The sequence below is a fragment of the Canis lupus genome, chromosome 32, assembly GCF_011100685.1.
Source record: "Canis lupus familiaris isolate Mischka breed German Shepherd chromosome 32, alternate assembly UU_Cfam_GSD_1.0, whole genome shotgun sequence".
NCBI lineage: Eukaryota > Metazoa > Chordata > Mammalia > Carnivora > Canidae > Canis > Canis lupus.
Window position 1 is genome coordinate 25,043,777 of NC_049253.1, and position 17,163 is coordinate 25,060,939.

General features: G+C 33.9%; 1 long non-coding RNA gene across 1 annotated transcript in view; it reads left to right on the top strand.

The window, feature by feature from the left end:
* Positions 1 to 16,797, top strand: part of LOC119867153 — a 168,528-nt gene extending 151,731 nt beyond the window's left edge. Inside the window, exon 4 of the long non-coding RNA XR_005382547.1 lies at positions 16,700 to 16,797. This is a non-coding gene — a long non-coding RNA (uncharacterized LOC119867153). The remainder of the gene's footprint in view (positions 1 to 16,699) is intronic.
* Positions 16,798 to 17,163: the final 366 nt, after the last annotated feature.

The following is a 17,163-nucleotide window of genomic DNA, read 5'->3' on the forward strand; positions in this document are numbered from 1 at the left end:
TTGATTTTGTAACAGTATTAATTCTTCCGAACCAAAAACATGGCATACCTTTCTATTAATTTGTTTCTTCCTTGATTTCTTTCATCAATGTCTTGTAGTTTTCTGAGTAAAGATCTTTATTTATTTCTAAGAATTTTATTGTTTTTGATATTACAGTAAATAGCATTTTTTTTCAAAAGTTCATTGTTAATATATAGAAATGCTGTTGATTTTTTAGGTTAATTTTGTATCCTGCAATTTGACTGAGGTCATTGATTAGATCTCAGTCTTTTGACTGCATCTTTAGGATTTTTAATATATGAAATCATATTATTTGTAAAGTTGGACAATTTTACTTCTTCCCTTCTAATTCTGATACTTTTTTTTCTTGCTTGATTAAACTGGCTAGAGCTTCCAGTACTATGTTGAAATAGAAGTAGTGAGAATAGGCATCCTTGTTCTTGATCTTAGAAAAAAACTTTCAACCTGTCACCATTATCATATGTGGTTAGCTGTGGGCTTACCATAAATGGCCTTTATTACACCCCTAATTTGTTAAGAGTTTTTATCATGAGTGTATGTTGTATTTTTCCAAATGTTTTTTCTTGTGTCTTTTGAGGCGATTTTCTTTCATTTTATCAGTGTTCTTTATTACATTAATTTGCATATGCTGAACCCTCCTTATATCCCAGGGACAACCTTCACTCAATCATGGTGAATGATCCTTTTAATGTGCCAATGAAATCAATTTGCTGGCATTTTATCAAGAGTATTTACATCTATATTCATCAGAATTATTGATCTATAGTTTCTTTTCTAGTAGTGTCCTTTACTAGTTTTGATATCAGGATAATGCTGGCCTTGCAAACTGAGTTTGGGAGTGTTTCCTCTTCTTCGATTTTTTTGGAAAAGTATGAATAGGATTGCTGTTAATTCTTATTTAAGTGTTTTTGAAAATTCACCAGTGAAAATAATTAATTCACCGGCGACACCATTTGGTCCTAGGCTGTTCTTTGTTAGGAATTTTTTTTGTTGTTGGGAGATTTTTGATTACTGATTCAACTCATTAGTAGTGATTGATCTATTCAGATTTTTATTTCTTCCTGATTTAGTCTTTAAAAAGAAATTTTATTTATTTATTTATTTATTTATTTATTTATTTATTTATTTGAGAGAGAGAGCAAGCAGGAGTGGGGGAAGGGACAGAATGAAAGAATATCCATTCAGAATCCCACTGAGCATGGAGCCCTATGTGGGGCTTGATCCCACAACCCATGAGATCAGGACTTGAGCTGAAATCAAGAGTCAGACACTGAACCAACTGAGCCACCTGGGGAACCCTTCGTGATTTAGTCTTCATAAGTTGCTATGTCTCAAAGAATTTATCTATTTCTTCTAGGTTGTCCTGTTTCTTGGCATATGGTTGTTTATAGTAGCTTCTTATGATCCTTTGAATTTCTGTGGTATCAGTTGTAATGTCTCCTTTTTTGTTTATAATTTTGTTAATTTGAATCCTTTCTCTATTTTTCTTGGTTAATTAAGGATTTTTAAAAAGATTTTATTTATTTATTCATGAGAGACACAGAGAGGCAGAGACATAGGCAGAGGGAGAAGCAGGCTCCTCAAGGAGTCTGATGTGGGACTCAATCCCTGAACTGGGATCATGTCCTCGGCCAAAGGCAGACACTCAACTGCTGAGCCACCCAGGCATCCCTAATCAAGGATTTTTAATTTTTTAATTTCTTCAAAGAATTGACTATTAGTTTAGCTGTTTATTTTTCTGTTATTTTATCTATGGTTTTCTGTACTTTATTTCTTCTATTTCTGCTCTAATCTTTACTACTTCCTTTCTTCTGCTAACCTTGGGGTCAGTTTGTTCTATTTCTATTTCATTAAGGTGTAAAATTATATTGCTTATTTGGGATCTTTCTTGCTTCTTAATCTATAAATTTATAGGTCTGAACTTCCCTTTTAGAACTGTATTTGATGCATCCCACAAGTTCTGTTATGTTGTGTATCTATTTTCACTTGTCTCAGGATACTTTTTTTTTTTTTATATATCTGCTTGATTTCTAAATGATCCATTGGTTTTTCAAGGGAGTGTTATTTAACTCCCATGTGTTCATGATTTTTTCAGTTTTCCTTTCATTGTTGATTTCTAGTTTCATGTTATTATACAGGATACTTGGTATAATGTTAACCTTCTTTAATTTGCTAAAGATTTGTTTTGTGGCCTAATATAGCATTTATCCTAGAAGATGTGCACTTAAGAAGACTGTGTATTCTGCTGTGGTTGGATAGAATGTTCTGTATGTCTCTTTTAGGTCCACTTTGGTCTATAGTATTGTTTAAATCCACTGTTTCCTTATTGATTCTGTCTGGGTGATCTATCTATCATCATCCTGGTTTTTCACGATCCTTTATTACTAATGTTGGTATCTGTGCATTTAGATAATCAGGCTCCTTTTACAGACTTTACAGGTTGTTTTAGCAGAGATCATTCTTCATCATAGTTCAGGTGTGTCTGATGTAGGTTTCTAGGTGTGTATGCTCATAATGTCTTTGGGCAGGTGGGGCCTGCTATTAGGGTCTATTTATGGGTGAGACAACTGTTTGAGTTCTGAGTATGGGATTCAGGGGTTGTTTCTCTGGCTGAGAATAGTTGTATAGGGCTGTTGTCTTGTTTTCTTGCCCAAGTGGGACTACAGGATGAGCACTACATAGGCTGTGCTCTCTGTTCAGAACTACTGCTTGTAGAGCTCTTGAGTGGGGTATGTAGTTCTTCCATGTGCTCTAGTTAGGTTCCCTGATTGGACAGATTGAAGGCTATATCAGGGATGTACAGGGCTACAAATTAGATTCCCTGCCTGGGTGCAGTGGGAGATATAGCTGTAAAGCTGGTAAAGCTCATTGTTTGTCTTAACTCAAGCCAAGCTGCACCCGAACAAAGTTCCCTGGTTAAACAGGATCCCTCGCTCTGCTTTACAAACTATCAACTCTGACTGCCCTTCTTTAAGCTTGAGTGCTGCTGGGCTACACAGCTTCCAGGAGTTGTCACCAGTCTTTTTTTTTTTTTTTTTCCACTCTCAGAACTGGCTTTGCTCTAGGGGTGATCAGCCCTTCCCCGTGTCTCTCAGATAGAGCACAAGAGGATCAACATGGCTTCCAGGAATCGTGACTAACCCTTCCAGTCATATGGTGCTAGAAGACAATAGGTGGGGCAGTAACTCTGCTGCTTGCTTGGGTGTGGCCACGCTAGGCTCCAGGGCCAGCACATCTCCTCATTGAGGATGTGAATCAGGCAGATCTGTAGGAAGTTTTATTACTCTTCCAATGCAGTCTGTTTTGGTGTCTGTTGTGCAGAAGTGAGTGTTTCAGCCTCAATCAATGTTATAGGATTCTCTCAGTGATAGAGATATTTTTGAATAGTTGTTAGCGGTTCTTGTAAGGGAGAGTGAAGTCGGAAATAATCTATGTCACCATCTTGGTGATAGCACTCCCCTTATACTATCTTTTTTTTTTTTTTAACTATGATAGTGATGATCATCATACATAACAAAATAGTACCAATAATTTTACCAAATGGGAGAGTTTAAATGCAGAGAATATCTGTAGAATATATTAGATGTTAAGAACAAATTAGCAATACAAACTTCATTTTTAAATTTATGGTGAAATTTGATAACTGAAGTTACTAATATAATATTGATAAGACAAAAATGTGGATAATATTAAGTGGTATATTAAATGTTTTCACATTAATTTGTCCTGTTTTATTGCAAAAATTGAATTAAACCCTAAAATCCTTTGGACTTGTTAAATATTATGAAGTCTTACAATGTTTTGATTGGATTACTTAACTGAAAAGCCTTTCATTTTACAAATGAGGAAAGATTTCAGAATATCAAAGATTTTCCTAGTGTCATCAGACTAGGAGCTTGTATTTGACATTCTACATTACACTAGTAAAGACTAACCTTATAGTTTTGAGGATATTTGCACAAAGATATTTCCATTATTTCAAATACATTTCTTGACGGTATTTGATTCAATATGTGCAATACATAAGAATATTGATAGCAGGAAGGAGCATGCAAAACTCTAATTACAATGATCCAAATCAAGTTTTCTTATTTAGATTACTATCATTGTGTGTCTTGTACTGTTTAACATTTTAAAAAATATAATTATATGATCAATATAACAACCATAAATGAAATAGGCATTTCCATGTTACAAAATATAAAAATGAAGCTTAGATCATTTAATTTGCCCAAGATCCCCAAGCCAGGAAATCCTGGAGTTACAACCAAACCCTGTATTAAAGCTCCATAATGAACCAGTTTCTTTCTACATTTATCATTAATTTTCCTTCATGCCAATTGAAAAATATTTTTGTGTTATAATCTCCATAGGAGTTTGCTACATTTTGCTATGAATGCATGATACTTCATATTTTCTTTACTTCACTTAAAAAATATATCTGCCCTTTCTTTAAAGTCTATTTTATAGACTTATCCACCCTTAGTCATTTAGTGTGTCCATAGTTCTCTGTATGGACCACAAGTATCTGGAGAAAGAGGAGGACTCTCTCTGATGAAGACATTAGATATCTTGAAATTTCCAGCATTGCCTTTAGTCCTTAGCTCCAGCAATAGATGGGAGATAATTTTTTTTTCTTCTAAAAGCAGCTCTGTTTATAATTCAAATGTTTTGCATACATATTTTTCATCAGATAGCCAGATTATTTCCTGGTTTTCCTCAGGGTATGGTTTTCTTTCCAGGCTTCCTCTCCTTCTATCCACTGCATGCAACCATATAAGCAAATATGGGCACACTAGCTACACTCACAAACACACATACACACACAGACAGAGACTCCTCTTTTGAAATTTCACTTCTGCTGAAAATACTGACAATATGCAGATCTACTGACTCAAAATCCAAATAAACTTGGCATTGATATAGTCCCACTTGTCTATATTTGCTTTTATAGCATGTACTTTTGGCATCATATCCAAAAAAAAATATTGCCTACATGAAAGTAAAAAGCTTCTGCACAGAAAAGGAAATGATTAATAGAGTAAAAGATATCTAGAAAATGGAGAAAATATTTGCAAACCATATTTCTAATGAGGGGTTAATATCTAAAATATATAAGAAACATGTACAACTCAGTATCAAAGAAACAAATAACCTGATTTTAAAAATGAGCTAAAAAGCTGAATAAATATTTCTCCAAAAAAGATATACAAATAGCTAATAGATAATGAAAAGATGCTCAACATCAGTGATCATCAAAGAAATGCAAGTCATGGTGAGATATTAGCTCCTACCTATTAGGATGGCCATTAACAAAAAAAAAATAAAACAAATTTAAAAATCTCCCAAAAGTAGGAAATAAGTGCTGGTAAAGATATGAAGAAATTGGAACCCCTATGTACCTTTGATAGGAAATTAATACAATGTATTGACTATGAAAAACAGGATGGAAGTTCATTAAAAAATAGAACTATTGTATGATCCACCAATCTCACTTGTGAATATTTATCCAAAATAATTGAAACCAGAACCTGGAAGAGATATTTGCATTTTTGTGCACATTGATGCATTATTCAATAACTAATAGGTGGATTGTCTCTCAGCTGATGCCTAAATAAAGAAAATGTGATATATTTATACAAAAGAATATTATTCAGTCTTTAAAAAAGGAAATTCTATGTATGTTACAACACTGATAAAACTTGAGGTCATATTGCTAGTGAAATATGGCATTCACAGAAGGACAAATATTGCATGATTCTATTTCCATGAGGTATCTAAAATAAACTCTTCAACAGAGAAAATTTAAAAAGTGTTTTTTAGGGGCTGAGGGAGAAATGAGGAGTTGCTGTTCAATAGGTATAGAGCTTTGCCACGCAAGGTGAAGGAGGTCTAGAGATCTGTTTTACAACAATGTGGATATAGTTAGTTAACAGTACTGTACTATACACTTAAAAATTAATTAAGTGGTAGACTTCACATTAATTTTTTAGAATAATAGAAAAGACATCAGACACATTAATACCTAAAAAGAATATATACATCAGCCACAAAGTAATACAGAATATATAATTCATTGATTTGAAGTTAAAATAGGAAAATCTAATCTATGGAGATTAAAGTGAAAGCAATGTTTATCTTTAGAAGGATGTGACTGGGAGAATGAATAATGATTTGTGGAGGGTAGGTTAATGTTCATTATTTTGATATAAGTCATGGTTAGATGAATGTGTTCCCTTTGAAAGTTGACAGAGCTATCCATCATGATTTGTATATTTTTCTGTAGTATATTATACTCTATGATAAATAAAAATAAAACCAGTGTAGAGATGAAGGGTCAAAATATATTATGAAAAACCAATACAATCATTATGGGGTATGGGGCTGATTCAGTCGGTGGAGCATACAACTCTGGATCTTGGGACTGTGAATTCGAGCCCCATGTTGTGTGTAGAGATTACTTTAGAAAATAAATAAAGTATTTAAAATATCAGTTATGTAATAAAATACAAACAAAATAGGGTGCTATGTTTAGAAATGTGGCAAGGCCTTAGGTCAAATATACTGGTGGCAATTACTTCAGAGAGAGTGGAAAGTGCCACAGGCCTAAGGTAGGTTTTTGGATGAATGACAATACCATCACCATGTCTGGAATGTAATGAGTAAAGGGAAAAATGTGTAAAGATGATTTGGAGAAAAAAATAAGTGCAATATTTATGTAGGGCTAAGTCGGTGAGTGTAGGGCTTTGTATTTTTATGTTAAACTTAATGGAAATGTATTGAAAGAGTGTAAGCAAAGGAGTGACAAGACGTGAGTTATGTTTGAAAAATATTTCTATATGAAAAATGAAATGTATGTAGAGGAAAGGGTAAAATTGGACTAGAGAGATTATTTGGACCTGGAGAGAGATGATAGAGGCAGGGACTTTCACATTACCAGTGTAAGTAGTAATTATATCGAGTCTATTTAATCAGGGGAGAACTTTGTATTTAGTAAGAAAGCACATACTTTAAATTATTTATATGTGTCTATATATAGTATATATGGATGTTTATATAAAATACATGCAAACATAGACACATATAAATATATAAATGCATATTCGACATTAAATAAAATAATTTCTAATTATTTGGTCAAATAATTATTTGAATAATTTGGAACATATAAAATGAATAGGGTTTATTCATTTTGGAATATTCAAAATGAATACATGGGCTATTATTTATCCATAATTCAAATGTTTTTTTTCATAATTCAAATGTTTTAAAGAAAACCAGAAACATGACCTTTACAATTTAAACAATCATCAAACAAAATATTTGTATCACAGCCCTTAAGTAGCAAAAATTTGCTAGCAATTGTCACCTCTGGGGAGTCATACAGAATATTTGAAATTAGTATTTCAAATTATTATTGGTTTGTTGAGACTAATGCATTAAAACCCCATGTGTAGAAGTAGATGACACATACATTAACACAATTTCACTTACCAAAACAGTGTTGTATTCATTATTAAACATGTTTATGAAATGTCTGATGAAAAATAATTCCCTTTTGCTGCAAATAAAAATAAAACACCCCTTAAAATGTTACTCTTGTCTTTGGAGTAGAGGGCATGGGACTAAAATCAGATAGCAAGATCCTGAGAAATGTGTAGGAGGTTAAGATTGAAGGCATTTGCCATGGCTCCTCTTTCAAATTATTTGATGATAAAGAAAAGAAGATAATCTTCACATTTCCACAAATCAACATAAACTTTAATAACATATGTAGCATTTTCAGAAAATACATAGAATAAAATTTCTATGTAGTGAGATAACTATATGGTTTATTTTACTTCATCTACATGGCAAAAAAACATATATTATTCTTTAGGCTACGATGTGCATTGATGTCACACAACCTGGACTTAAAGAAAGTTTCAAGTCCCCTCAGTAACATCTGGCAAGCTAATTAACTTTATGAAAACATTTTCATCTATTCTTTTGTAAATATGGAGAATTGTAACCATTTCTTGGGATTTTTTAATAATTAAGAAAATAAAAGGTCTAAAAAAGATCACAAAATGGAATCATGCACTCTGGATACTTATTGCAGACGTATTCAACTCACATAATGCTAATGAAAAGATAGGAGACTAATATGCCAATGTTAAGAAATTAGGAAATCTGATATAAAAATTTTGATGACTTGGGCACCTGGGTGGCTTCAGCTTGGGTCACGGTCCCAGAATCCTGGGATGGAGCCCAACAGGATGATCCCTACTCTTCGGGGAGTTTACTTCTCCCTCTGCCTCTGCCTCTGCTCTCTCTCTCACTCTCTTAAATAAAATCTTTAAAAAAAATTCTGATGACTGATATATTACTAAAAAATCATGCAATCTGAAAATATCAGGACTGAATTACTGCATAAATCTAAAAACTAGCTATCCATTAGAAGAAGAGTTAAAGGGAGAGGGAGTCAGGTTCTGGAAGACACCTAAAGAAGACACTGTGGGTGTTAAAGCCAGACTTCCTCATTTTGGTATTTTTATATTTGCTTTACCTTAGGTTCCAGCCATTGAACCAAAGCTCTAATTAGCTTTTATATTTTGCTTTCCTTTATTGTATTTCTTTTTCTCTTTTTCCTGATCTTTCTTTTTTTTTGGGGGGGGGAGGGGATGTATTTCTTAAATGAGCAGACATCCTATTAATAAGCTGCTACTGAAGTTAAAGGGACATTCAGGCATTTGCCTGACACAGATTATTGCTTTAACTTACATGTGAGGAGAAGGAGATCAGTCCTTGAGGCACACAAATTGTATAGTTGACTTTTGATGCCTTGCAGCAATCTGGGACTGTCAAAGTTTAAGGTGAACAAAAATAAGTCAATCTGCCAGCCAACAAAGATGAAAAATTACTCAGCTGTCTCAATTTCCATTCCAAAATTTACCTAATCCTTTTTCTTTTAGGAAGGTAAAGAGACTTCCCTAAAAATTTATAAACATAGATTTTAATATACATTGGTATGAGGTTCAAATCGTTGCCAACAGCATGATCCAAGACACTTCAAATTTAGAAACTAAAATAGACATCCTTGATTGGAACAAGTATTCCGACAAGTAAATCAGCAAAACTAACTGAATAAAAAAGCCAAATAGCAGGAACAAAAGACTCTACAATTTAGGTAGAGAAATTAGCAGATTAAATAGAACAAGTAAATATAAAATCTTGATGAGGTGATAAAGGGATTCACTTTTTTTAAAAAAAGGCTAGCATAGTACTCAACATATTAAGCTTTCAATGCAATTTATCAAATTGAAAAACTATTTATTTTGTTTTAAAATTAATATAAATTAAAACAACAATCAAAACCTTGTATACTTACAAGAGTTCCCTCCCACAAATGTTTTATTAAGGCCTGAGAAGATGCTCATAGTTAGGTGCTCATAGTTATTTCCTAATTATATTTTAGGCTCAGGCTATGTATATATATATATATATATATATATATACACACACACACACACACACACACATATATACACACATATATAATATATATAAATTTATATATATAAAAATATATATATACTTTTCCCCCTCATTGTTCTACTTGAGTTCCAAATACTCAATTTTCTTTTTTTTTTTTTTAATATTTATTTATTCATGAGAGACACACAGAGAGAGTGGCAGAGACACAGGCAGAGGGAGAAGCAGGCTCCTCCAGGGAGTCTGATGTGGGACTCAGTCCCAGCACTCCAGGATCACACCATGGGCCGAAGGCAGGCACCAAACCGCTGTGCCACCCAGGGACCCCCAAATACTCTATTTTCTTAAGCTTTTAAAATATTTTTCTTTCTACATTTTATGCTTGTCTTTCCTCTGTTTTGTTACTTTCTCTTAAGATTTATTTTCCCTGTTACCTTTCAAATTTTTCTATTACTGCTTTTCTTATATAAATTTGTTTCCAAATATCTGCAGCATGTTCTTTAATTTCTGTTAATATCAAAAGAAGAATAACTGGTCATTCCCATTGGTTTCTCAAAGATGCATATTCCTTAATATAAAAGATAAAAATAAATATTTATAGGAAAAGAGGAAACTCCCTCTTGTTTTTTTAGCATGGACAATAAAGATAAGGAAGTAACTAATTGAAATAAGACTATAAGATCACTATAAGTTTCCTTGTTCTTATATTGACATATTTCTTTGCACTGCTGATGGCAATTCCTGATACCAGAGAATTTCACTTATGGATTGAATTCTTTCTTGGAGGACTTCTTAAAGTGAGGTCATAGCTATTTATGAATTAGTCTTAAAGTGTTTAGTTAGTTACAAATACAATCATTTTCTACAGCATGGGGACTTAGAATCATATATGTACTTGAACTCTGTTATTGGACAATTACATCTTAAAAGTTGATTTATTGAAAAAATGGTTGGGTGAGTAATATATGCAGTAGATTGTATTTCATGTTTTTACTTCTATTTGATATATGTTAGGGTCATTAAACTTTTAATAAAGGACCAAGAAACACTTTGAGATGTTAACTCTCCCTCTTAGAATAGCTGGATTTTGTATTAAGCTTCCTTAGGTATCAAGCTATTTCTATTAGAAAGAAAAGCTGATTGAAAAGCAAGGAAATAGTGAAATTCTTTGTTATAGCCAGGCCTCATAAAGATGCAGTGTAGTGGATAGAACAGGCTATGAAGATAGAATTCGGAATTGCAATATACTCATGCCTCTTGTAAACTAGATGAGGAAAACCAGAGATAATTCAGGATCTGGAGTTGCTCTAGAAACTAGGATATCCTATGATAATATTATATTGCTTTGGAATCTGCAGTAAGAATACTTCTTCATTTCAGTACTGTATCATTTACATGATTTACACATTCCCTCTATCTTTCTATTGCTATTCACCAGTTATTTCTATGTAGTAGTAGAAGTGGTAGTAGTAGTAGTAGTAGTAGTAGTAGTAATAGTAATTTTTTTCTTTCTTTCTCTGTATAGTCTCTGCTACCTTTTTCTCCTGTGTCTTTCACTCTCAGTAGCTGCTAATAATAAAGTCTTCCTAAACATAACACTTCAAAGTTCCTCACCAAAAGAATCTTATTAAAGGCTTAATTTTGTCATCTCCTCTTGTCAACTAAAACATTTATTATTAAGAAATTTTATAAAGTCCACTGCCCAACATGTGGATGATGTTCCTCTGAGACAAATGCTTTCCCTTGACCCAGGTGGCTGTGGTTACAGTAGGAAAGTCATGTGTTAGGCAGCATGGCCACCAATACATTAAGAAAGGACCAGAGCCAGAGGAAACAATAGGACAGAGGACCTAGAAAGTGTTTTAGAAATGGAAGACATTATAAAGCCTGTCCTATCTGTTCCTCCAGTCCAGATTTTACAATATAGTCTCCACAGTGTACATTATCTGGCTTGCCATTTAATAGTTCTTTTTTTTTTAAGATTTTATTTATTTATTCATAGAGACACAGAGAGAGAGAGATGAGGCAGAGACACAGGCAGTGGGAGAAGCAGGCTCCATACCGGGAGCCCAAAGTAGGACTCGATCCCAGGTCTCCAGGATCACACCCCAGGCTGCAGGTGGCACTAAACCGCTGCGCCACTGGGGCTGCCCCGACATTTAATAGTTCTGAGAACACTAATGAAAAGCCTCAAATATTAAATTAGGCTTCTGGAGAAGTCTGATGCATTGCAACTAAAACTGAAATAGTTTTACTCGTGCCAATAATTTAAAAAATATATTTTGACAGGTAAGATATCTTTTGGAAATATTTAAAATTTTATACAGATTTTGTAAAGCCAGTGTTTAGTGGATAAATTTGGAGAAGACTTTTAAAATTACTCTTAATATTGCTACCTAAATGTTATATATTTGTTGTGCCCAAGATTGTGAATCCGAGAAACCACCAAGGAGCCGACACTGATGCAAGTGCATGAGGGTTTATTTACAAGCTCGAGCTTGGGTCCAAGTGTACCCGACAGAGCGGAGCAAGGACTTGGACCCAAGAGGCTAAGAGGCGTAGCAGCTTTATAGGGGCCAGTGGCCAATGGGATTGTAACATAGGCAGAAAGTTGCAGTCATGTCGGTCCACACGCAGGTGGCCTATTGAATTACATTTTACCCTATAGCATCCATTTGAGCTGCCTATTACTTTGGTCCAATCCGCACTTAGTTTTGGCGGGCACAGGCGGGGTTACATTGTTATGAGCCAATTTCCCATAAGGGTGTGCCCAGCGGCTTGACTAGGGTGGGGCAGCGCCTTAAGCAATAAGCAGGTCATGTGGGGGTCATACAGGAGGTGGCGGGTACAGCACAAAATGGAGTTAGTCCTGCTCTGCTTGTCCAGGGGTAGGGGATTTTTGTTAAATTTCCTGGGTCCCACACTATTCTGACTTAGGTTTCTACCATACTGAAACTCAATAGTCTAATATGATTTTATTAAAATTGCGTGTTAAACTGTCAAGTAGTGGATACAATTTATATATTGAAATGATATGATCACAGAAATCTAAAACAAGAAATCTACAGGTTTATTAAATTATGAAAAGATATTAAGTAGTATGGAATATTATTTTGTGTTGGACCACTATCAGCAAAACTTTTTATTAACTGAAAAAGACATTGTATAAAGTAACCTGAAGGTTTCAAAGAAAGCACCTGTGCAAAAAGGATTATGTTTCAACATCTTTAATATTTGGAGAAGAAATACTAAGGATGAGAAAGGGTATACAAATAACTCAAGTTATATTTTGTAAAAATTGGGTATTTGCAAGATTATATTAGGAGATGTAGGTTTATATTAAAGAAGTATTTTTGACAATATAAATGGTTTTTAAACATCATTTTCCAGTACTATCCTAATAACATTTTGTTCCAAATACAGATAGAATTATAGATAATGTAAGAGTTATAAATCCGTTTTCACTTGAAGAAACTTCAGAATTATAACAGTTAGGATCATCATTTTCATTCCAGAAAACAGTGTGGCCTGTTGTAAAACCAGAGAGAAGAAGAAAGACAAAGGCAGAGAGAAAAATAATAGCAAATGTTCTTTGGAGAGCTCAACAATATATTGCAGCTGGTGTGGAGATTTCATACTATTCTTCATAAATAATCTGTAAACAAATCTAGCATTGTTGATTCTAAAAGTATACAAAATTATCAAAATAACAGTAATCTTAATCAGTTATAGTAAAAAAAAAAGTGTTAGAATTTTTGTCACACCTGTTAGAAGTAACAAAACAAATGAATTTGCCAATAATGTGTAAAACATTTTGTTAAACCTGCATATGATATGGCAAACATGCCAAGACTTCCAGGCTATGTGTAGTTGGAATGCAGTAGATAATCTGGAGTTAAAAACATCCTTTATAACAGAAGCAAAAGAAAAAATATTGGAAGATGGGATTTGGACATATACATGGTGGTTAAAATTTTAAATATCATTTATGGAATCATTTATGGACAAGGAGAAATAAATGTTGGATCTAGTCTTTTCTATAAATCCAAATATACATATTTATCTTTGATTAACCAATAACATATAAATATATAAATTTAAAACACTTAGTTCTGTTAAATATTGTTACCTGTATATTATAAAAATAGAAACTATCAAAAGTACATTAATAAACTGGCCACTTTAGCAAAACATGTTTCTATTTTCCATCCCTCATTCCAGTTTTTGGCCACATGCATACTTCTTAAATGTTATCAATCATTGAATAGATAGAATATTAAGTTTTAAGTTTTCATTATTAAATGCATTTTTCAAAATGATGCAGAGTTTATAAACATTAATTTTAGTGGCTGTCCATTAAGTTGATGTAGCATAATATAATTATTATCTTCCTACTGCTTCATATTTCATTGTTTCTATTATCTCTTATAAATAACAGTACAATGAAATTCATGTGCACATATTTTTATATTTCTTTTGTATTATCTCCTCAGGACACAAAACATTCTGGAAATGCAATGTTGGTTCTGGTAGTAGAAATATAGAAGAAGAAGAAATGGAGCAATGAATTAAAAAATATGAACTTCTATTTCAAATCAAAGAAATTATCTCTTTTTTTTTTAAGATTTTATTTATTTATTAATGAGAGAAACAAAGAGAGAGGGAGACAGAGACACAGGCAGAAGGAGAAACAGTCTCCATGCAGGGAGCCCGATGTGGGACTCGATCCTGAGTCTCCAGGATCATGCCCTGGGCTGAAGGCAGCACTAAACCGCTGTGCCACCCAGGCTGCCCTCACTCTGTGTTTTAATTGACATTGATGGGTTTTTATCTTAACCATAAGCTCAAGGTAGGCAACATTTAGATAAAATATTGACTAAATGATTAAAAGATACATGTCTTGATTCGATTCTAAAAATTATTTACCATATACTCAATTCACATCTAGGTCTCTTTGAATTATTGCGGAGGGGCATCTGGCAGAGGAGCATCTGACTCAGTGGGTAGAACATGCAACTTTTCATCTCTGGGTCTTGATTTTGAGCCCACATTCGACATAGAGATTACTTAAAACAAAGAAATAATTGTGGAATAGGAATTGGTGGTAAAATAAGAAAGTCAAAATAAGTGACACATGGACCTACCATCAAGAAGGACTTAGAGGAGAAAAAATAAATCGAAACTCAGAAATGTAAAAAACAGAGGAACATATATGTGATAAAAAATAAGATTATCCATTGAATCTAAGCAGAAGTCTGATGTATGGTGAACACATTGCTGATTATCACAAGATAGAGATGTCCTGTCAATCTCCAACCTTATTTCATTAAATAACTCCAGTTCATTTGTATATCTCAGGTCAGTTGTCAGCTGCTTGCCTTCTTGGCTGTCTCAAATTCCTCAGCTATATGTTGTTACTTTATTATGTAATTTTTCCTTCTGAGCTCTTAGTTTGTAATAACACATTCATTAGTGGTTAAAGTCTGACTCTTCAAAATTTGGTACAGTGCCAGAAACTTGCTGGTGCTCATTAAATATATGTTGCTTAACTAATTTGTTGATGGAAGAAAAGATCTATGCTGAATGGAAGTCGTAGAGCAATCTTCATGAAGGAGGTAAAACATGTAATGGACCTTGAAGAATTGAGAGGTCAAATATAAGGGTAATTTCTAGCAGGGAAATGACAGTAGATTGACAAGGATGGTAGTATTAAGGATGTTTGTTATAGCTGAGTATAAAATTTACTTATTTGTTTTTCAATATTTTATTTGTTTGAGAGAAGAGAGAGAGGGAGAGATAGGGGGAGAGAGGGAAAGAGGGAGAGAGAGCGAGAGAGAAGAGAAGGGGCAGGGAGAAGCAGGCTCCCCATGGAGCAGGGAGCCCTATGCTGGCTCCATTCTGGGATCCTGGGATCATGACCTGAGCTGAAGGCAGAAGCTTAAATGATTGAGTAACCCAGGTGCCCCGAGTCTGAAATTTACATTGAGGTATAATTTCATGCTGCTGGGGAATATTAACAATATTGGTGAAATTAGATAACATTTATCAAGGTCTGTTCTGTTGACTTAATCCAAAACATGTAATGATTTTGGAAGATGAGATAAGAACTTTTAAGGGAGAGATGTTAGAAAAAATTCACAATCCAGAGGTGGGATATATTTTGTGTTTCTAGGATTTGGGATATGGCCAGAGTGTAATGGGATGTAAATGTCGATGGAGTAAAATGAGTTAGGGATCTTTGATGTTCAGCTACATAATAGATGATAGAAATGGATGTTATAGTTACAGAAAAATATAACCTGAGACTTACCTAGAAAGCATAAAAAGTGAACTTTAGAATAGATTATGACATTGATTATATGACAAAAATGGGAATAAATGAAGTGGAAACTTTGGTCCTTTTTTATATTCGCCTTCCTTCCCCTTCCTCAGTGTTTTCTGTTCTTGACATAGCAAACACAGTAACTCTTCCAAAATGTAATTCAGATCTTAACATTGTTCTCCTCAAAACCCTCTTATAACTCTCCTTTCCCTTATGTAGGAACAACATAGGATATAACCTTCATGGCCTTGAACTCTATAAGGTCTGACCACATTTTGTCTCTGACTTCCCTTCCAACTAAGTACTCTACCTCCTACTCTATTCCAGATACAATACCCTCTTTGATTCTCACAAACCCTTATTTTTAAACTAGCTTCTTCTTTTATATAGAATGTTCTTCTCTCAAGCATCCATGAGGCTAATGTCGTTACCTTTTGCACCTCTCTTTGCTCAATAAGCTCTACTCTGACCATTCTGTTCCAAAATGAAATGTGCCCTCTTTTCTTAGTTGAGGCGGCTATAACAAAGTACCATAGAACATGCCTTATAAACAGCAGAGATATATAGAACGTTCTCATAGTTCTGGAGGTTGGAAGTCCAAGATTAAAGTAATTGGATTCTGGTGAGAGCCTTCTTCCAAATTGCAGACTTCTCATTGCAACTTCACATGGTAAACAGAGGATGAAGCTCCCTGGGGTACATTTTAAAAAGGTACTAATCCCCATTCACAAGGGTTCTACTCTAATGACCTAGTTTTACCTCCTAAACCTCCCACATATTTGCGGATTAGATTTCAGCATAAGAATATGAAGGGGACACAAACATTCAGTTCATTGTGTTCTGCCCCTGCTCCCCCAACCCCAATTCTTATTCTTCTCACAGGCAAAATATATCCCAGCAATCCCCAAAGTCTTAACTCATTCCAGCATCAACTCTGAAGTCTAAAGTCCAAAGTCTCAAGTGACAATTCATCTCCAGGTAAAATTCCTCTCCAACTTTGAACCTGCTTGCTCATGCAGGTTTATTCTCTTTATTCTGTTCTTTTCTTATTTAATAGAAATTATAAAATTTTGACTTTCATTATAATTTCATTTTATTTTATATTTATTGTTTATGGTCCATCTCCCACCCCCAACTAGAGTGAAAGCTACCCCTGTGCAAAGATTTGTGTTTATTATGTTTACATGTATATCTCAAGGGCCTGGGATTCTACCTGGCATACAAAAGCACTTAATAAATAATATTCATAAATCAAATGAAAGAATTCACTTTGAAGAAGTTAAGGGAAAGTAGATAAATTAGAGATTAAGGTGACTTTGTAATACGTAGAATGATAGAAGGAAAAG